Source organism: Bombina bombina, chromosome 8, assembly GCF_027579735.1.
Source record: "Bombina bombina isolate aBomBom1 chromosome 8, aBomBom1.pri, whole genome shotgun sequence".
Lineage (NCBI taxonomy): Eukaryota > Metazoa > Chordata > Amphibia > Anura > Bombinatoridae > Bombina > Bombina bombina.
The window spans coordinates 137,720,408-137,743,835 of NC_069506.1; the positions used below are offsets into that span (position 1 = coordinate 137,720,408).

The following is a 23,428-nucleotide window of genomic DNA, read 5'->3' on the forward strand; positions in this document are numbered from 1 at the left end:
TTGTCCAATTTTCTTAAAAGCAGTGTTGAAAAAAATGCAGGTTACACAATACAAAAATAGCATATAGCACTAGCTTTTTAAGATCCTTGACATATTATATTTTTTTTAAAAAATAAGTAATTAAGAATTAACGGTTTTTAAAATATGCACAGCATATATCAGCTATGAAAAGGACATGAACACCCCAATATTTAGTTTTTATGACTCGGTTAGAGCACACCATTTTAAACATCTTTTCAATTTACTTCTGTTATCTATTTTTAGGCTCAGGAGCTGGAAGCTAGCTGCTGATTGGTGGATGCACATATATACGTCTTGCCATTGGCTTACCGATGTTTCCGACTTGTTCCTAGTAGTGTATTGCTGCTCCTTCAATAAAGGATACCAAGAGAAAGTAGCAAAATTGATAATAGAAGAAAAATCATAAGCTGTTTAAAATGATTTGCTCTATCTTAATAATTAGGTTTCATGTCCCTTTAAGTAGTTTATTGCAAACATTCCACATAAAACATAAATAGTTTATAGAGATTTCAAAATGTATTTTTTTAACAAAAGTTTTAATATTTTGCAGTCCAAAGACACCCCTTGAGATCCTCTTCTCTTTATGGCCAATTAGTGACTATTTTAAACAACTTTCCAGTTTACTTCAATTATCAAATGTGCTTAATTTTCTTGGTATCCTTTGTTGAAGGAGCAGCAATGCACTACTGGTTTCTAACTGAACACATGGGGGAACCAATGACAATCGGTATATATATGCAGCCACCAATCAGTAGCTAGAACCTAGGTTCTTTGCTGCTCCTAAACTTACCTAGATAAACCATTCAGCAAAGAATAAAAAGAGAAGCAAGCAAATGAAATAATAGACGTAAATTGCAAAATTGTTTAAAATTGTATGCTCTGTCTGAATCATGAACGTTTTTTGGGGGGGTTTCATGTCCCTTTAAGTTTTAACTGTGTACAGGATATAACAATATGCCCTACAGAAGTGAAATAAATAGAGCAAATGATGGGGTTTACATACTGAGCTTAATGACACTTGAAATATATCCTAGTCTTCTTTTTTTATTATAAACATAATGGGGCCTATTTATTAAAGGTCTTGTGGACCTGATCCGACAGTGCGGATCAGGTCCGCAAGACCTCACTGAATGCGGATAGCAATACGCTCTCCGCATTTAACATTGCACCAACAGCTCACAAGAGCTGCTGGTGTAACGCCCCCCCTGCTGACTCACGGCCAATCGGCCGCCAGCAGGGAGGTGTCAATCAACCCGAATAATTTTGTTTTGGCCAGGGCTCCGCAAATGCTTATGTATATAGCACAAGAGTATGATGTCAGATAAAGATATATATACTGAAACTGTATAAAAAATAACATATAATGTAAGCTTTTTAATTACACTTTTTTTTCAGTCTTGTAAGCTTATATTATCTTCCTACGTAGCTAAATAAAAGTAATTAATTTCACTTGCTATTGTTAATTTCTTTACACAAACATAATCCCCCTTTCAGTGACTTACAAAAATACTGTCAACATTCAGCTGATTTCATTTTCTAGAATCAGACTTCTCTATCTAAATTAGATAAATTAAGGATATGTGTGGAACAATAATTAATCTACCAATTTAGATCCCCATAGTAGAGAATGGGGAGGGTGTTCAGTGTAAGAATCTATATAAGTAAATATGTAGCATAAAGAAAAGATACACCATATAGAACACTCGCTTGAGCTACTAATCAAAAGTGAAGGAAACAACAACACATAGGACGATGTAAGAACAAGAGTAAAATATAACCTTTATTAAAGAAAAAAATAATAAAGGGTTGATTACCCTTCAATCATATAATAAAATACAATACAAAGATAAATTAAAAGTGCATAATGTTAAATATACCAATATAAAGGGTAGAAATACCAAAGTATGTATATATGGGGGGACCGGGTCAAAATTATATCTATATTAATCTTTAATATAGAAATGGGGACACAGTTCCACCAGGTCAAGTGATATTGTACCACATATTCGCTAAGTTACACTTATACCATAGTGTGAATATAATGCTAAGTCACTGAGGAACAATGTTCACACAGCTGACATAAACTAGCCGGGTCTAAATGAAGCTGATATAGCTAAGTACTGAGATATCTATTTGTTGAACTGATATAACTATTAAGAGTACCAGTTATGTCAATTACCAATGATAAGATAAATACAGAGTGTCAAGTGAGATTAAAGTCACTGTGGAACAATATTCACACAGCTGACTGTGACACATAACATATATAGAGGGATATTTATCAAGCCGCCAACCGCAAATATGCTGGAATTCCGCAGAGTAATTGTGGCGAGCCTGATTCGACCTAGTTATCAAAGCCTACAGACCGGCAAAAGTTGAAATTTGTGACGTAACATACGATCCGCCAGTATCAATCCGACACAGATCGATGCTTATGTTATTACAGATGTTCTGAATACACATTCGGTACTATCTGACAACTTTTGCAAGTTATCAAACTTCTAACAGGTACGCTTGCCACTATTCCGGCCCAGCGTACCTGGTTTTCGATCCGCCACCCTGGAGGCAGTGGATGCGATAGGAATCAATGGGAGTCTGAAAGCAGCGAAAGCTTATGTTCGATGCTGCTATATATCACATTAATTTCTATGCTAGAAAACAAATTATGTTTACATCCTACATAAACCCTGAGTCTAAACACCCCTAATCTGCCGCCCCCGACATCGCCGCCACCTACATAATGTTATTAACCCCTATCCTGCCACTCCCGGACCCCGCCGTCACTAAATATAGTTATTAACCCCTATTCTGCCGCTCCCGGACCCCACCACCACTAAATAAAGTTATTAACCCCTATCCCGCCGCTCCTGAACCCCGCCACAACTAAATAAATATAGTAACCCCTATCCCGCCACTCCCGGAGCCTACCTCAGTTAACTAAAAGTATTAACCCCTATCCCACCGCTCCCAGAGCCCACCGCAACTAACTAAAAGTATTAACCCCTATCCCGCCTCTCTCAGACCCTGCCGCAACGAAATAAATGTATTGACCCCTATCCTGCCACTCCCAAACCCCGCCGCAACTGTAATAAAATTATTATCCCCTAAACCCCTGGCCTCCCACATCACTACCACTAACTAAACTGATTCATTCCTAAACCGCCAGCCCCCCACATCACCATAAACTAAATTAAGCTATTAACCCCTAAACCTAACAAGCCGCTAACTTTACATTATAATTACCTCATCCCTATCTTATAATAAAGTTAAACTTTCTATTAGAATTAAAATAAACTATATTAATCTATTAATTAACCTACCCTAACTATTATACTAAAATTACATTAAACTATATTAAACTATCAATTAACCTACCCTAACTATTATACTAAAATTTCATTAAACTACAAATTAAATTAACTATATTACATATTTAAACACCTAACCCTACTCAAATTATTTTAATCTACAATTAAATATTACTAAGTTACAAAAAAATAACAACTAAGTTACAAAAAATAAAAAAACACTATGTTACAAAAAATAAAAACCACAGTATCAAAAATAAAAAAGAATTACACCTAATCTAATAGCCCTATCGAAATAAAAAAAGCCCCCCCAAAATAAAAAAAACCCCAAGCCTACAATAAACTACCAATGAAAAAAACTTAAGCTCCCCATTGCGCTGAAAAGGGTATTTGTATGGGCATTGCCCTTAAAAGGGTATTTAGCTCTTTTACTGCCCAAAGTCCCTAACCTAAAATGAAAATCCACCAAATAAACCCTTAAAAAAAACTAACACTAACCACAGACAATCCACTTACAGTTTTCGAAGACCTGACATCCATCCTCATCCAAGCGGCAGAAGTCCTCAGCGAAGCCAGCAGAAGTCTTCATCCAGACGGCACCTTCTATCTTCATCCATCCAGCGCAGAGCGGCTCCATCTTCAAGACATCCGGCGCGGAGCATCCTCTTCTTACAACGTCTCTTGAAGAATGAAGTTTGACTTTAAATGACGTCATCCAAGATGGCGTCCCTTACATTTCGATTGGGGGAAAATCCTATTGGCTGTTGCAATCAGCCAATAGGATTGAGCTCGCATTCTATTGGCTGATTGGAATAGCCAATAGAATGCAAGCTCAATCCTATTGGCTGATTGGATCACACTATGGTATAAGTGTAACAGCGAATAGGTGGTACGATATCACTTGACCTGGTGGGACTGTGTCCCCATTTCTATATTAAAGATTAATATATATATAATTTTAACCCGTATTTGCCACACATATTTCTCACAACCAGAAGATGGAGATGTGTGGAAATACATGCACTTCAACTAGACAATTAATTTGATTTGTCATAAAATGAATACATATAATATATTGGGAGTGCATTATGTTTTCAATCTACTATTCAAAATGTGCTTCTCCTGAAAACCTGATCTAAGCAGAGGTCTAGATGGCCTAGGCCAAAATATGCTCAGATGTCAAGCAACATAATACAATTACTTGTATAGTGTGTTATTAAGAAGATCGTTCATCTACTACAGCTTTTTCTTTTCTATATCTCTATACATTTTCACATTGAGGAGAAATATTGCTAACATACTATGGAATCAATTTAAAAATTATTCTTGGCAGGGGGCGGAGCCTGGCCGTTCAGTGAAATGGCCACATAAGTTAATAGCTTCTAAGCCCACGCTACCCAAACCCTCTCACAAAACCAGCCACACTTGCTGAAATTAACTCAGGAGAGTCCCCTAACATCCTCACCTCCCTAAGACATGGGAGTACAGAAGTTGGAGGTGACACGCTGACACTACAGTACGATCTGGCTAGGCTTCTAGCATACCGCCCAACAGCAGGCCCCAGCCAGAACACTGCGGACGCCACATCACCTGCACAAGAAACCCTGCATATCAGGGATTCGGAGTGGTTAACTCACTCGCATGTCCTTGGGACAAAGACCGGCACCGCTAACACGGTCAGTAGAGGGGTCTGGGCAGGAGGGGCTATCAGGAGCTCTGCACCTAACACGGATCAGGCAGGTATGCCACACGGCTCTGCAGGGGAAAATCTATTATTATAAATACATCCCCAGGCCACAAACTCTTCTCTTGAACTGGGCACAATAAAAAGCATATAAATACCTATTACAGGGGGGCGGAGCTAGCCATCCATGGAGCAAGACGTGTCCAGATGAAGCTCCTGTTGTTATATCCTTTATAACAGCTGTTTTCACTAAAACTATGTGATTTAGCATCTTGGATGGAACACCAGCGGTCAATGAACTAAGGAAGGGCTGTAAGAACTGCAGTTTGAAGAGAATTTTACTTTTACACCGAAGAGCAGCCATGTGACAAGGTTTATCATAGAATGGAGAATTAATCAATAATATAGCTCATTGGTGGCAGTACACTTGTTGACATGAAGCTATATGGCTAGTTACGATAATACCATTCAACATTTTTGCTCACAAGGGTAGCTACACAAAAGATTTATCAAACCCTAATTGAGCAGAACCTTTGCCAAAATGGCGACTGTCACTCTCCTATTGCAACAGTTGGAAACCAAGCTAGACTTTTACACCCTCAGGTTACAAGAAATGCTCGCTACAGAATGGTGTATTGTGGGAGAGAAAAACGGACACCACGCTAGGAAGTTACAGTATGAGGCTGATTTGTCGGCTGCTTTATCCTCCTCTCCGCTGCAAAGATTTTTATCTGAAAATGGGGCTTGCCATTCATACGCTGACGATTACCAACCTAATGTTTTAGTGGATCTTATCCGGTCTCCAAAGAAGGTAATCATACTCTCAGGGAATCCGAACTCCGGCACCTACCTTTACAGATGTCCTGCAGGACCGAGGGAGACACTGGACTTGTTGACTCAGGATGGCGGCGGGAGTGCTTTGGCCATTACCCCAGTTGCCGGAGACAGAGCTTTGGCAAAAATTCAAGGCATGGACATCTACGCAGGTGACTTTAGACCCGCATCAGTTGTGGAGCCAGTCGGGTGTGTCCCGGTCACCTTTTGCATCTTGGGTCTGACTGTGGGCTGCTGTTTTTTACCACCTCAGACTTTCATAGAAGGGATCAGTTGGGATGCAGGTCTTGAGTATACATCTAAGGCCTTGGCTTGTGGTATAGGGTAAACGTATGATATAACTGCTCACTATTGTGATGACTAAATCTTATATGCGACTATTTCTTCATCCAGCACTGTTATTCCCTTAGACCTAGATTTGGAGTTTGGCGTTAGCTGTGAAAACCAGCGTTAGAGGCTCCTAACGATGGTTTTAGGCAACCGCAGGTATTTGGAGTCACTCAAAATAAGGTCTAACGCTCACTTTTCAGCCGCGACTTTTCCATACCGCAGATCCCCTTACGTAAATTGCGTATCCTATCTTTTCAATGGGATTTTTATAACTCCGGTATTTAGAGTCGTTTCTGAAGTGAGCGTTAGACATCTAACGACAAAACTCCAGCCGCAGGAAAAAAGTCAGTAGTTAAGAGCTTTCTGGGCTAACGCCGGTTTCTAAAGCTCTTAACTACTGTACTCTAAAGTACACTAACACCCATAAACTACCTATGTACCCCTAAACCGAGGTCCCCCCACATCGCTGACACTCAAATAAAAAATTTTAACCCCTAATTTGCCGACCGCCACCTACGTTATCCTTATGTACCCCTAATCTGCTCCCCCTAACACCGCCGACCCCTGTATTATATTTATTAACCCCTAATCTGCCCCCCTCAACGTCGCCTCCATCTGCCTACACTTATTAACCCCTAATCTGCCGACCGCAAAGCGCCGCCAACAAAGTTATCCTTATGTACCCCTAATCTGCTGCCCCTAACACCGCCGACCACTATATTATATTTATTAACCCCTAATCTGCCCCCCACAACGTCGCCTCCACCTGCCTACACTTATTAACCCCTAATCTGCCGAGCAGACCTGAGCGCTACTATAATAAAGTTATTAACCCCTAATCCGCATTACTAACCCTATAATAAATAGTATTAACCCCTAATTTGCCCTCCCTAACATCGCCGACACCTAACTTCAATTATTAACCCCTAATCTGCCGACCGGAGCTCACCGCTACTCTAATAAATGTATTAACCCCTAAAGCTAAGTCTAACACTAACACCCCCCTAAGTTAAATATAATTTACATCTAACAAAATTAATTAACTCTTATTAAATTAATTATTCCTATTTAAAGATAAATACTTACCTGTAAAATAAATCCTAATATAGCTACAATATAAATTATAATTATATTATAGCTATTTTAGGATTAATATTTATTTTACAGGCAACTTTGTAATTATTTTAACCAGGTACAATAGCTATTAAATAGTTAAGAACTATTTAATAGCTAAAATAGTTACAAAATTACCTGTAAAATAAATACTAACCTAAGTTACAATTAAACCTAACACTACACTATCAATAAATTAATTAAATAAACTACCTACAATTACCTACAATTAACCTAACACTACACTATCAATAAATTAATTAAATACAATTCCTACAAATAAATACAATTAAATAAACTAGCTAAAGTACAAAAAATAAAAAAGAACTAAGTTACAAAAAATAAAATTTTTTTACAAACATAAGAAAAATATTACAACAATTTTAAACTAATTACACCTACTCTAAGCCCCCTAATAAAACAACAAAGCCCCCCAAAATAAAAAATGCTCGGAACAGCCAATAGAATGCAAGCTCAATCTGATTGGCTGATTGGATCAGCCAATCGGATTGAACTTGATTCTGATTGGCTGATTCCATCAGCCAATCAGAATATTCCTACCTTAATTCCGATTGGCTGATAGAATCCTATCAGCCAATCGGAATTCGAGGGACGCCATCTTGGATGACGTCCCTTAAAGGAACCGTTATTCTTCAGTTGGACGTCGCCGGAAGAAGATGGGTCCACGGTGGAGGTCTTCAGGATGGAGTCGGTCGTCATCGGATGAAGATAGAAGATGCCGCTTGGATCAAGATGGTTGCCGGTCTGGATCGCCTCTTCTTCCCAGATAGGATGAAGACTTTGGACCCTCTTCTGGACTTCTTCAGTGGATGTCTAGCCCCCGCTTGGGTTGGATGAAGATATCGGAGCCAGGACCGATCGGTGATACCCGGTGAGGTGAAGACAAGGTAGGAAGATCTTCAGGGGCTTAGTGTTAGGTTTATTTAAGGGGGGGTTTGGGTTAGATTAGGGGTATGTGGGTGGTGGGTTGTAATGTTGGGGGGGAGGTATTGTATGTTTTTTTTTACAGGCAAAAGAGCTGAACTTCTTGGGGCATGCCCCGCAAAGGGCCCTGTTCAGGGCTGGTAAGGTAAAAGAGCTTTTAACTTTAGTAATTTAGAATAGGGTAGGGCATTTTTTATTTTGGGGGGTTTGTTGTTTTATTAGGGGGCTTAGAGTAGGTGTAATTAGTTTAAAATTGTTGTAATATTTTTCTTATGTTTGTAAATATTTTTTTATTTTTTGTAACTTAGTACTTTTTTATTTTTTGTACTTTAGCTAGTTTATTTAATTGTATTTATTTGTAGGAATTGTATTTAATTAATTTATTGATAGTGTAGTGTTAGGTTAATTGTAGGTAATTGTAGGTAGTTTATTTAATTAATTTATTGATAGTGTAGTGTTAGGTTTAATTGTAACTTAGGTTAGGATTTATTTTACAGGTAATTTTGTAATTATTTTAACTAGGTAACTATTAAATAGTTCTTAACTATTTAATAGCTATTGTACCTGGTTAAAATAATTACAAAGTTGCCTGTAAAATAAATATTAGTCCTAAAATAGCTACAATATAATTATAATTTATATTGTAGCTATATTAGGATTTATTTTACAGGTAAGTATTTATCTTTAAATAGGAATAATTTATTTAATAAGAGTTAATTAATTTCGTTAGATGTAAATTATATTTAACTTAGGGGGTGTTAGTGTTAGGGTTAGACTTAGCTTTAGGGGTTAATACATTTATTAGAATAGCGGTGAGCTCCGGTCGGCAGATTAGGGGTTAATAAGTGTAGGCAGGTGGAGGCGACGTTGTGGGGGCAGATTAGGGGTTAATAAATATAATATAGGGGTCGGCGGTGTTAGGGGCAGCAGATTAGGGGTACATAGGGATAATGTAAGTAGCGGCGGTTTACGGAGCGGCAGATTAGGGGTTAATAATAATATGCAGGGGTCAGCGATAGCGGGGGCGGCAGAATAGGGGTTAATTAGTGTAAGGTTAGGGGTGTTTAGACTCGGGGTACATGTTAGAGTGTTAGGTGCAGACGTAGGAAGTGTTTCCCCATAGCAAACAATGGGGCTGCATTAAGAGCTGAACGCTGCTTTTTTGCAGGTGTTAGGTTTTTTTTCAGCTCAAACAGCCCCATTGTTTCCTATGGGGGAATCGTGCACGAGCACGTTTTTTGATTCTGGCCACGTCCGTAAGCACCGCTGGTATTGAGAGTTGAAGCTGCGTTAAAAATGCTCTACGCTCCTTTTTTGGAGCCTAACGCAGCCTTTATGTGGACTCTCAATACCAGAGTTATTTTTATGGTGCGGCCAGAAAAAAGCCGGCGTTAGTTTTTCGGGTCGTTACCGACAAAACTCCAAATCTAGCGGTTAATGTTTTATTTTCATATGTTATACAATGCAACTTGGTTCTTTAATGTTTTATCTCAGCAAGTCTGAGACTTTACCATTTAATAGATTCATAATAGTTGTTTATGTAACAGGATGCTGCGCCAGCATGAATGATCCCACTGAGCTACTTACATGTATATAAGTGTAGGGACTATTCACTTACCATTTGCATTGTATTTGAGACTCTCCTCTGCTACACTTATAACTATAGACTTACAGTTTGCTTATAGTCTGTTTTATATTCATTACTTGAGGTTTACTTGTTATATCATATACTTAATGCTGAGTAGCTATATAGTGAAATGTTAATAGATTTCGATGATGTGTGGGAATTTTATGTCACCCATATTTCACTTTGATATTTTAGAATTCATACACTTTGTTCTCTGCCAGTAGCACCTACATTTATGTAAAAGAGATATTTGTACAGTTACATGTTGTGATCTGTGCTTGTGACTGAAAGGGGGAAAGAGACAGGGGGTTGGGATTTGTATGATTCCTGATGTTTATACTACATTATTGAGGTTATAGACACGCATGATATTAACACCCACTTGTTACGTCATGTAACTAATTGCCCCTAGGCATGGTTTATTATGGATTCACTAACAATTTATATATTTATCATGTATTCTGTGTATGTGAGACACATCAGCAGGTTTATGTATGTCAATGGCTTCTCTTATATGTGACTTCTATGTTTGGGATAGTGTGCTTATGACTCTGATTATTCACACTTCTCATTAGTCATTACCACTATCCTAAAAGGGCATTGTGAGCTATCTCCTCATTAGATTGCTTCATCAAGTCCTTCGTGGGCATTATATTTCTGTATTTAGCATATGGAGTAGCTGTCTGGCTGTCTGCAGCCGGGGCAGGCTAGACAGTCTCAACTACTATATATTACACATCTCCATGTAGATCAGAAACTTCTATGTGCCTTTACACGTGCATATAACTCATAGGGCGAATGGAGAGTTAGCTAATTCAGGCACTTATATTTCATATGTCTCAATGGATGGAGCTGATGGAGCACCGGGTTCCAGAACGCTACAGCAATTCCTAAAACCAACTGACCCTAACCCAGCCCCTTCCCCCACTCCAAGCACCCTACCGCAGCCGGACATACCACAGGCTCAGTCATCTTCGACCTCCGACCCCACAGGCCTAACTAAAGAAGATTTACTGCCTCTCTGCACCAAAAACGACATTAAGGAAATCATTTCAAAGGTCAAAACCTGGTATAGAGATCTGAAAAGAGACCTGACAAGAGTATCTCAAAGAGTCACTACCTTAGAAGAGAGCCATAACACCATGGACAACGACATTCAACATATGTCCCACTTGGTTTATGACCAAGATGAGACTATTCATCATCTTTTAGAGAAAGTGGAGGACCTGGACAACAGGGGGAGGAGGAACAACCTCCGGGTACATGGTATACCAGAGTCCATACAGCCTGCAGCACTAGAAGGATGCCTTCAGGCACCATTCCAAACAGTCAAGGTGTATAATAATGTGCCAGACTTAATCTTCGAAAGAGCTCACCACGCACTCCGTGCCAAACCTCCACCCAAAGCGCCACCAAGAGATGTGATTGTTAAGTTGCTTCTTTTCAAAGATAAAGAATAGATCCTGAAACTCTCCAGGCAGAAGCAAGATATATACAAATATGTGCAGACCTTAGCCCGTCCACGCTCCAAAAGAGGAGAGACCTCAATTATATCACAACCATCCTCAGAGAAAAGAATATTGTATACAGATGGGGATTCCCTGTTAGCCTAATAGTAACAAAAGGAAACACCACAGCAGTTTTCAAGACTAAAGAGTATCTCCCCCACTTTTGCGAGACTCTACAGATTTCCATCACACCACCAGGGCATGCCAGACATGAGACCCTTGAACCTCATTCATCTGTGACTAAAACACATCCATCACCAGAAGAGACACTGGGCCACGACACTGAAAGCTTTCCGCCCATAGTGAGCAACACAATGGAACATATGGACCCTGGACTGTCCACTAATTGACTGTTTGTACCTGCCTGATTGAGGGGACTCTCATCAACCTACTATGGCTTCAGGTTGTAATTTTTTTATATATTTTTATCTTTCACTTGTTTGGGTGCGGTGATACAGCCCTGATTTTTACTGTACTTATTGTTCACTGTTTTAGAGGGTTTGTTGCTACTCAGGTTACAACGTTTATTTGTTACACAGTACTATTCACACTCTTTGGTTCTTTTACTAATTCATCTTAATATACACCTCTCACCGAGTCATACCCCACTCTTAATTAACCACTGCTAAACACATTGACAAGAGAAATTAGAACAGTCTCTGCAGAGCCTCCCCGACAGCTTGGGCACTTACTGGACCTTAGCATACTTACACATCCACAGCCTGGCACCCTAGAGCACAATACGTTCCCCAACCTACTATGCCTGACACTGCAATTCTGCAAGCGTGCCCTCTTAAATTGATAACAATTAATGCAAAAGGGCTCAACAGCCCTGAAAAAAGATCAATAGCATTCAACCAATTATACAAAGATTCAGGGGACATACTCTATGAACAGGGAACACACTTCAAAAAAGGGAGAGAACCCAAATTGATAAGTAGCAGATTCAAAACTTCATTTCTGGCCTCTGGCAATACAAAAAAAGGTGGAATGGGTATTTTCCTGAGGAACATGGCTCTTTTCAGCCAAGACATATAGTCAAGGACCCTAGTGGGTCATATTTAATAGCTGTGGGCTTACTGTTCAACTCATATGTAACACTAGCGAACGTATACTTGCCTAACCAAAATCAACCCATAATTTTCAAACAAGTAACATGATTACTGTTGGAACATGCCAAATGGGTTTTGCTTCTTGGACAAGACTTTAACCTGCCACTAGACCCGGCTCTAAACACGTCATCAGGCAGAGCCATCACCCCCCAAAAGGTCATAAAAGCCATTAGCTCTTGCTTAAGACAACTCAAACTACACAACCTCTGGAGGTTTAAACACCACAGAACTCAGGATTACACATTCTACTCCCACACCATACATACACCAGGACTGACTATCTTACTTCAGACCAGATAGGACTCTCCATGATTGAGAATTCCACTATACTACCGATCACATGGTCTGATCATGCCCCAGTACAGTGAACCATAACATAGCCAAACACTCCTATACGACCATTCTTGTGGAGAATGGACAACTTTATGTTAGATAATCCCTTGATAAAAATCAACATTGACGCTACATTAGCCCACTATTTTAGGGAAAACAACACTGGCGACGTGTCACCAACCACGCTATGGGAGGCCCACAAATGTGTGCTGAGAGGGGAATTCCTGAAGCACAAGTGGCAATTTATAAATGTCACATGAATTCCTGAAGCACAAGTGGCAATTTATAAATGCCACATTATCCCAAATTAGATATTGGGAATCAGAACTTAAAAAACTTCCCATCTCAACAATATTTTGGAATCCCTAACAAGAGCGAAAAGAGAACTTAACAATCATCTTGTTAAAGAATATCAGCGCAAAGCTATTATACTACAACAAAAATACTTTGACATAAATGACATGGCTAGATCCTACCTAGCTCAAGCACTCCAACGGAAACAACTAAGCACACACATCCATACACTATCAGACGCAACAGGACAGATACACAAAGACAGTACCCATATTGCAGAGACATTTAGACTGTACTACGAGACACTGTATAATCTCCAAAATGATTGTCGGCAGGATGAAATAGATAGTTTCCTATCTGATTTACACCTGTGCTCCCTGGATAAGGAAGACACTGAATCACTTGACTCTCCAATTATACCTGAGGAAATAAAAATAGCCATTAAAAACATGCCTAGTGGCAAAAGTCCAGGACCAGACGGTCAGCATAAAATATTACACGACGTAGTTGCATCACATGCTAGCCCCCTTAACTTCCCTGTTTAACTCACTACTAAAAGAGAAAGGTTTTACTGAACGGATGCTGGAGGCACACATTACTGTGCTCCCTAAACAAGGCAAAATCCGGACAAGCCAGAAAATTTCTGACCTATTTCACTCCTAAATTTGGACATTAAAATTTATGCTAAGATTATGGCCAATAGAATCAACAAATTTCTTCCCAAGCTAATACATCCCGATCAGGTAGGCTTCGTACCTGGACAGGAAGCATGAGACAACACGCTAAAGGCAATGCAATTAATATCTCATGCAAAACAACACCATATTCCTTTAGTCCTGGTTTCCACGGACACCGAAAAGTAATTCGACAGAGTCCATTGGCAATTTTTAAAATCAGTTCTGCATAAGATGAATTTTAGCAAAACTTTCATAGAGCAAATCTTTACACTATACCAAAATCCAACGGCGCGGATTAAAGTGAATGGCCTACTTTCGGAGGGATTTTCTATCCGAAATGGCACAAGACAGGGCTGCCCCCTCTCTCCAATCCTCTTTGCCATCACTATTGAAGCCTTGTCTCAAAAAATCTGACTTGCTAAAAAAATCTCAGGAATTAATACCAAAAACCTGTGAACATAAATTAGACTTATACGCAGATGATATCCTGCTCACACTAACCAACATTGACATCTCCATAGCCAAAACCTTAGAAACCTTTGAGACGTACAGGAAAATGTCAAATTTCCATCTCAATTTATCAAAATCCGAAATAATAAATATCTCATATAACTCTGAAATGCTTGCTAAGGTTCTGCAGGACTGCCCCCTAAGAACACAGCAAACCAAAATGAAGTATTTGGGAATCTACCTGTCCCTAGACCAACAGGAGGTATTCCAGGCTAACTATAAATCCTTGGAATACAACCTTGTCGCTGACCTCTCTGATTGCAAAAATAAATCAATATCTTGCGTAGGATGCATTAATGTGATTAAAATTGTTTTGAGCTGCTTTTTTCTATTTTCATTATTTTATATGTTTAACCAAACTTTTCCTTTTCTTTTACTGAACTCTTCCCTGAAACTGAAGATATATTACTTTTTTTTCCAGCAATTCACTTATAACCTAATAAGCTATGTATCTGCATTTTGCCTAACAACTTGCTTCTAATAAGCATCCAGATTACGAGTTTTACAAGAAAAGGTCATTTGTATGGGCATTGCCCCGAAAAGGGCATTTGTATGGGCATTGCCCTGAAAAAGGCATTTGTATGGGCATTGCTCTTAAAAGGGCATTTAGCTCTTTTACTGCCCAAACCCTAATCTAAAAATAAAACCCACCCAATAAACCCTTAAAAAAACCTAACTCTAACCCCCGACGATCCACTTACAGTTTTCGAAGACCGAACATCCATCCTCATCCAGGCGGCAGAAGTCTTCATCCAAGTGGGCAGAAGTCCTCCTCGAAGCCGGCAGATGTCTTCATTCAAGTGGGCAGAAGTCTTCATCCAGACAGCATCTTCTATCTCCATCCATCCGGCATCTTCTATCTTCATCTATCCGGCGTGGAGCAGGTCCATCTTCAAGACATCTGGCGCGGAGCATCTTCTTCTTCTGATTGTCAACTTTATACTTTGTGCCCAGAGCTCTGGGTCTCCTATACTCTCCTATACTCTTGGCCTTGATCCTGAATTAAGGTGCCCAAGATTTGGGTCCTTTTAGCTCTTTAAATTAATTGCCTCAGCAATCTTCTGGTTGATATATGCCCTGACCAGATGGACTACTATTATCTTTTTGAGAATAGTAGGGTTGCGGACGTCAAAACCCGAATGAAAATGTGTTTTTTGTGTCACTAAAAGTTTGATGTATGTTAAAGTTGCTTTAGAATAAATGCTGGGAGTGAAATATTTGAGGTATGCAAGTTGATATGAATTTTGTGTACAATTGCTGCAAAAGAAAGCTGGCCTTGATGTTTGATGCAGGCTAGAGCTGTGTGTGTGTGTGTATCGGGAATTCTTAGCTAAGTAATCTGATGCTGTAATGATTTGCTTGTTATTGCTGTAACTTGGTTTTAAAGTCGTATGTATGTTCTTAATTTTGTGTGCCAATAATAATAAAGTGATATTTGTTTTATGCATGGGCTGATGGGAGATTTAATGTGTTTTCACCTGTTTGATGCATATAAAATATAATGTTTTTGCAAGTGAAGTAACTAAGGACTTTGTAAGTGCAATGGTGTGTGTGATTTTCAGACACGCTCTAGTAAATATGAGAGAGTTTTTCTTGCGAGCTGCTGGTGCAATGCTGAATACGGCGAGCGTATTGCTCGCCGTATTCAGCGAGGCCTGGCGGACCTGATCCACACTGTCGGATCAGGTCCGCCAGACCTTGATAAATAGGGGCCATTGAGTCTGTTTCTTTTGCAATAAATATTTAAATATATACAGGTTATGATACAGTAAAGAAGTAGAATTTTAATTGCAAATAAGACAAGTTTCCTAATCATGGGTAGGTTATATATGTAATATGCATATGATAAATGGTCAGCCCTTATGGGGACAGTACACTGTAAAATTGTTTTTATATTAATGTATTTTCAATGAGTTGTTATACAAGCTGCATAGTATAAAATGTAGAAGAAATTGCATTTGCAAGTTTATTTGTATATATGAAGAGTAGCTGGTTTTGTGCTTTCAAAACACAGTTATTGCAAGGGGTTGAATTTCAGATAATAAACATATCTCATTGTGTTCCTAAACCTCTATTTTTCTGTAAAACCGGAGCTCATTGCTTAGACAGAGCAATGGAAAATTGTCATTTTATTACTTAAAGGACCAGTTTACTCATGGGAAAGGAGTTCATGAGAAGTATTAGCACTGTATTATCAAGTAAAGAAGATGATACATAAATGTAGTAGTTTGTAAAATATAATTTTTTTTACATTTTTTATCTTCTTCTTTGCAGTTCAGCTAAATGTCCCTGGAATGCCCTGATACAAGGCCAGTGCTACAATGCTCTATTACCCTGCCCCATGGCCAATCAAAGTGCTTTAGTAAATGATATGCTAAAGACAGTAAATCTCCAATGTGCACACACAATCAGCAGCTAACAAACATCCAGATTACGAGTTTTGAGCGCTATAGGGAAATTAACGACAGCCACAAAAGCGTCATTATTTCACTCCCCTATACTGCTGCTATTAAAAGTTTGCCAAAAGCCGGCTTGCACGGGCGATATGGTGGCGTTGAGCTCCATGCTTCACCCAAATACAAGAGCTGCTTTGACGTGCTCATGCACGATTTCCCTATAGACATCAATAGGGAGAGCCGGCAAAAAAAAAGCCTATCACCTGCGATCAGGGAAAAAAAGTTCCTTAACGCAGCCCCATTGATGTCTATATGGAAAGAAAAAGTTATGCTTGAATCTAACACCCTAACATAAAAACCACGTCTAAACACCTCTAATCTGCTGCCCCTAACATCGCCGCCACCTACATAAAGTTATTTACCCCTAATCTGCTGCCCCTAACATCGCTGTCACCTAGATACACTTATTAACCCCTTATCTGCTGCCCTTAACATAGCCGCCACCTACATTACAGGTATTAATACCTAATCTGCCGCCCCCAATGTCGTAGCCACTATACTAAAGTTATTAACCCCTAAACCTCTGGTCTACAACATCACTAACACTAAATAAATATATTAACCCCTAAACCTAAACCCAACCCTAATGTAACCCTAACCCTAACACCCCCTAACTTAAATATAATTTAAATAAATCTAAATAAACCTTACAATTATTACCTAAATAATTCCTATTTAAAACTAAATAAAAACTTTCATGTGAAATAAAACCTAACCTGTCTTACTCTAAAACCTAACATTACAATCAAATAAAATAAATTAGATTAATCAAATAGAATTATCTAAATTACAAAAAAAATAAACACTAAATTACACAAAATAAAAAACGAAATTATCAAAAATAAAAACGAATTACTCCTAATCTAATAGCCCTATCAAAATAAAAAAGCCCCACCAAAATAAAAAAAACCTAGCCTACACTAAACTACCAATGGCCCTTAAAAGGGCATTTTGCAGGGCATTGCCCCAAATAAATCAGCTCTTTTACTGGTAAAAAAATACAAACCCACTACCCACACAACCAAACCCCCCAAATAAAAACCTAAATCTAAATAAACCTAAGCTAACCATTGCCCTGAAAAGGGCATTTGGATGGGCATTGCCCTTAAAAGGGAATTTAGCGCTTGTACTGCCCAAACCCTAAGCTAAAAATAAAACCCACCCAATAAACCTTTAAAAAAACCTAACTCTAACCCCCGACGATCCAATTACAGTTTTCGACGACAGGACATCCATCCTCATCCAAGCGGCAGAAGTCCTCATCGAATCCAGCAGAAGTCTTCATCCAAGTGGGCCGAAGTCCTCATCGAAGTTGGCAGAAGTCTTCATCCAAGCGGACCGAAGTCCTCATAGAAGCAGGCAGAAGTCTTCATCCAAGCGGGCAGAAGTCTTCATCCAGACGGCATCTTCTATCTTCATTCATCCGGCACGGAGCGGGTACATCTTCAAGACATCCGGAGCGGAGCATTCTCTTCTTCCGATGGTCAACATACAAAGAAGTTTCCCTTTAAGGTACGTAACCCAAGATGGTATCCCTTACATTCTGATTGGCTGATAGAATTCTATCAGCCAATAGGAATTAAAGGGGAAAAATCTTATTGGCTGTTGCAATCAGCCAAAAGGATTGAGCTTTCACCCTATTGGCTGATCCAATTAGCCATAGAATGCAAGCTCAATCCTATTGGCTGATTGGATCAGCCAATAAGATGAAAACTCAATCCTATTGGCTGATTGCAACAGCCAATAGAATTTTTCCCCTTTAATTCTTATTGGCTGATAGAATTCTACCAGCCAATCGGAATGTAAGGGATGCCATCTTGGATGACGTAATTGTAAGGTTAATTTCTATTTATTTTAATTATATTTAAGTTAGAGGGTGTTAGGGTTAGGTTCAGGGTTATGCTAGGGTTAGGGGTTAATATATTTATGCAGTGATGTGGGAGGCCAGAGGTTTAGGGTTTAATAATTTTTTATAGTGGTGACGATGTCAGGGAGCGCCGGAATAGGGGTTAATACATTTTTTAAATGGCTGCGATCCGGAGCAGCCGATTAGGAGTTAATAATTTTATTTTAGTGTTTGCGATGCAGGAGGGCCTCAGTTTAGGGATTAATAGGTAGTTTATGGGTGTTAGTGTACTTTGTGACAGTTTAGTTATGAGTTTTATGTTACAGCTTTGTAGCATAAAACTCATAACTAATGACTTTAGATGGTGGTACGGATCTTTTCATTTTAGGCTGTACCATTCACTTTTTGGCCTCACAGCAATACTTGTAATACCAGCGCTATGGGAGTCCCATTGAAAAAAGGACTTTTCATAAAGTGCAGTACTGACATTGCTTGACAGCCAAAAAGGTGTGCGGTACAGCTATTCAGACAAAACTTGTAATAGCAGCCTTGGGGAAAAAGCATCGTTATAGGCCATAACAATGCTTTTTGAGTCATAACGCAAAACTCGTAATCTGGCTGAAAATAAATTAAAATATCACTCCCCACACTATAAATTTAATTGTCTCTGGAAGCATAATAATTGCATAAGACCTGGATGGTTTGTTTACATAACCACCTTGTGCAGAGACCCTTCCTTGTATATGATATAAAACCTGCCATTTAGATAGCAGAACTTTAGGCAGTGTAAATCAATCCTCTCTGTAATGCAAACTGAACTGATGACAGCTGCCTGCAGTCTTTGTGCTGCGATCTGTGAGACTAGCAGTGGGGAAAAAGTTACATTTGCTTTCCAACTGATTGAGGCTTCATGCCGATGTGGATTTGACTAATGAGTTGAATACATACAGGTCTGTGTAAAAGTGTGTTCTAAGACAGGAGTGGGATTGCATGTTGCAAACATTTTTTTCTCTTCAAATAAGTTGCAAACTGAGAGATGTCACTGACCCGTATGTATTCAAGCTCTAAGAGAAAAAACTGCTCACTGCTCAACACGGAGTCAGGGGGTGGAGCATGTGCTATGCACTGAAGGCAGGGAAACTAGAGTGGCCGCAGGAAAATAAATAAATAAATAAATATTTAAAGGGGTACAGGCAAACTGATATAAAATCTGAGATTTCAAAAAAATATTTACAGAGAAAGAAAATGAGGTTTATTGTATGCTCAGCATTAGTATATTTAACTATGTCAGCAGTTTCAATTAAAAATATTTTTAATTTGGGTAACCTGTCCCTTTAACTATACTGCACCCCATTGTGAGTGTGGTTTCTTATGCTAGCTTGTTTACTTAGGCTGATTGATAGCTGAGACTCGAATATAAAACTTTTACTATAGGTGGGTATACCACAAACTAAATCAGCTATTTCAAATGAAAAAAAGGGCAAAGGAGCTTGTACATGGATATCCTTTACACATTTATGTGCCACATGCAGTACACCTCTTATTCAATCAGAAAAATACACAACATTTCTCAAACCAACTTCTCACTAGGTATGAGGCATTGCTCCTTGTACCTTCTAATATCACTATCCTCCGCTGTACCTCTTTCAACCCAGCAACTTTGTTACCTCTGCTCGATGATGGTACCCCACACCATGACTATTTATATGTATCTCTCTTTTCCTCCAAACCAAGGGCCTGGATTGGACACTGTTCTGTGATGGAAGTTCGAGGATGGTGAACGGTTCTCGTCAATCCGGCTATGCTGTAGTCATGACAGATTCTGTTATAGAGGCCGTGCCCCTCCCATCTCACTACAGTGCCCAAGCGGCTGAGCTATATGCACTCACACGTGCTTGTCAATTCTCAAAGGACAGGTCAGTAAACATTTACACTGATAGTAAATATGCTTTAGGGATTGTACACGGCACTGGTCAATTATGGAAATTAAGGGGTTTTCTAACTTCTGCTGGTACCCAAATTGCCAATGCACCACAAGTTTTGCACTCCTTGACTCCATTTACCCACTTCCATCTCTGTCATGCATTGCAAAGCACACACCCACTCACAGAACCCCATTTCACTTGGTAATAGCTATGTTGATCAAATTGCTTAGCATGCAGCTTCTCTGCCACGGATTCTTCTCTCAGTCACCCCCATTCACAAACCTCACCCTCTTGACACTACATTGTCTTCTCTTTACACTTCTATTCTTGAACAAACTGTTCACCTTTGGAGTAGTCTTGGTCTTACCTGTGATTCTTTTGGTATCTGGTCCACTCCAGATGGACGCTCTGCTCTACCTCAACCACACCTCTCTCTTATGCTATCCTTTCTGCATAACCAAACACACTGAGGTACCACACAACTTGCTGAAACCCTTAACAAACACTGGTTTGCCCCCCGGTATCCATCAAGCTGCAAAATGAGTTGTATTGAGTTGTGTGACTTGTGCTCAATTCAATCCAAGGGGGGAACCTAAGGGCCCACCAGGCAGATGCCCATGGGCATTTCAACCTTTTGAACATTTACAAATTGATTTTCCTGACATACCTCCCTGTAGGGGTTTCAAACATTTACTTGTGATAGTGGACCAACTTACTGGATGGGTTGAGGCCTTTCCTACTAGAACTGTGAAAGCCCAAGAAGTTGCCAAGTGAATGCTAAAAGAACTCATACCCAGAGTAATTGAATCTAACAGAGGAAGACATTTCACAAGTAATATTACTCAGCAACCGACATTAGCCTTAGGCTTTACTTGGCATCTCCATACCCCTTGGTATCCAGAAAGCTCCAGTCAAGTGGAAAGAAAGAACCAGGCCCTAAAACAGACTATTGCTAAAATTTGTTCTCAAGCAAGCCTTAAATGGGTAGATGCTTTGCCCCTAGCACTGTTTCAGACTCCCGCAAACCATAGGGGGACCCTCAAGCTCTCACCATATGAACTGTTTGGTAAGCCACCTCCTTTGTATAGTGCCAACACCTTACACCTGCCTGACCTTGCAGTGGGTGAAGTATAACTAACTACTTAGCTTTTGCAACTGCAAAAGCAATTACATTCTCTCCACAGACATGTCTCTTTCTCTCTCAGCCTTTGCCATTGGACGTGACTGCACGTCCCATTCTAGTCAGGTGACTTCATTTTAGTCAAGACCTATCAAAAGAAGCCACTTCAGCCTCTCTGAAAAGGTCCCTTACTGGTTTTGCTGACTACTCCAACAACTATTAAATTTGCCAAGGTCGACTCTTGGATCCACTATTCCAGGTGTAAAAGATACAGCCCAGACAAAGAAGCAGCCTGCAACGGACCTAAGAAAGAAAAAGCTGGGGCAACCAAGGCCTCTGAAGAAGGGATAACCAAGACCCCTGACCACAAGTGGTTAATTCAGACCCTTCCTGGTTTGAAACTCCAACTAGCCAGAAAATAATGAAATCTCACTAACTGAATGAGTGAAAAGAAAGATTTGTCTTCCTTACTCTTATTTTCATTGTCTCACTCCTCTATTGATATCTTGAGTAACATCCCTCAATATGTCTCCTTTGTTTTGTGTCACACTTTTGACCATGCTCTCTTACTCTATTTCCCAATATGTGTCTCCTGGTCAGTGTGTTTGTTCTAACCCCTTTACTAAATAGTCTTGTTCTTGTAACCTTGTATCTGTGGAAGTTTTCCCTCCCACTAATAGCTGCCCCAACAAGTGATTATACTCACAGTTCGCAATAAAGATCCTAAGGGTTTTGTTATCCAGTCTATTTGCATAGCCCCCACTACTGAATGTGGTTTGAAAATTATGGAGTGGGTAGCTGAGAAACAAAAGTCACACCTCCTTGCTTGGTGTTCCCCTGTAACTACCTTTGCCACAACCCTTTTTTACCCCCATTATTCTTTTCCCCATAATGATAATTTACCTAATGCCGAATTCTCCTCAGAGAATGGTCCCTTAGGCGAATAGGGACTAAACTCACATGTTGTCCTACTCCAAACTATAGCCGATCACACTGAAGGCATTTGCTATATTTGTGCTCACATTCCTACTCATTATAAGGGGGATATTCCTCTTATGGGTATTAATGTTGATTTGTTTACCTTTGAATTGTCTACTTTTATTCCTCCAGGTACACCATTGTTCAACCTATCAGGCAATTTTATCTCATTGGGAGGCACCTCATATGGTACTATCTGATTGGCCAAGTATGTAATTTCCAGTAAGGACACTCATTTCCGGCTGGTAAATGCCTCTGGAATGATCCTAACTGTAAATTATAATCTCACTGCATTTTTTGTTTCCTCCAGTGCCCCAATTGTACTTTTGTTTCCCCATCCCTTGTACAATCTTTCCTCAGCAGACCACCCCCTGGGTTGTATTGGATATGTGGACAGACAGCTGTGTCAGTCCTCCCTGGTAACTATACAGCCATTTGCTTCCTAGGTGTGGTAACCCCAGCCATCCGTGTTGTTCCCATGCTGCCCTTGGGCCCAATTCGCAATAAACGTGAATCTGAAAGCTCTCTGCTCCCCCTTGTCCAACAGTATGCTGGTCAATAATGTAAGAAAAAAAGGTATAGTGTATGACAATACACCAATCCTTCAGGGGGCGCTCTCAACAGTTAAAAACAACAGAATAGTCAGATAAAGGGACTAAGGCCCTTAGCTGATATGAAAAATAAAAAATATAAAAGTCCATACAACCAATAAAGTCCAATGATTAATAGTATCTCAAAAGAAATGAGGTGTTCAGCTCTCTGTCATAGGGGGGCTGGTCGAGCTATCCTCCCGGCCGTTGGTGTCTA

At 39.6% G+C, this 23,428-nt stretch overlaps 1 protein-coding gene across 1 annotated transcript in view; it reads right to left on the minus strand.

The window, feature by feature from the left end:
* LOC128638886 (vomeronasal type-2 receptor 26-like) overlaps positions 1 to 23,428 on the minus strand; it is a 159,596-nt gene that overhangs the window by 74,695 nt on the left and 61,473 nt on the right. The gene's annotated exons all lie outside the window — the stretch shown is intronic.